Raw genomic sequence first — 416 nt, forward strand, 5'->3', positions numbered from 1 at the left:
GCGGGCCGGAGAGGGTGAACGGGCGGGACGCACCCCAGCCAGTCATTGTTTTCCAGATGACACACACGCGCCCAGTTCTGGTGCTTTGTTTATTTGCTAGACTGACCCTGAGCCAACTTTCCTCATGGAACAGTTATTTCCTGCACTAGTACGCTTGTGTTGCAAATCCTCACCCTTCCAGCCCTCTCGCCCTGTATCTGGCTGTCTAGAGGGGTGGTTTGTATTGCTTTCCTTCCTCGAAACTGGATTCAAGGGCAGCTTTCCTGGACTGGCTCCCAGCTCGGAGCGACTGACGCAACACACAAACTGCAGCCAGCGTGCCCTTTGTGGAGAGGGGGCTGTAGGTTCAATATATTCTGCCGCTTAGTTTTTTCTGTGCTGACCGTGCCTGGCAACCGGGCAGGGGCTGCAAACCA

This window comes from Cariama cristata, unplaced genomic scaffold (assembly GCF_000690535.1).
Source record: "Cariama cristata isolate BGI_N322 unplaced genomic scaffold, ASM69053v1 scaffold27380, whole genome shotgun sequence".
NCBI lineage: Eukaryota > Metazoa > Chordata > Aves > Cariamiformes > Cariamidae > Cariama > Cariama cristata.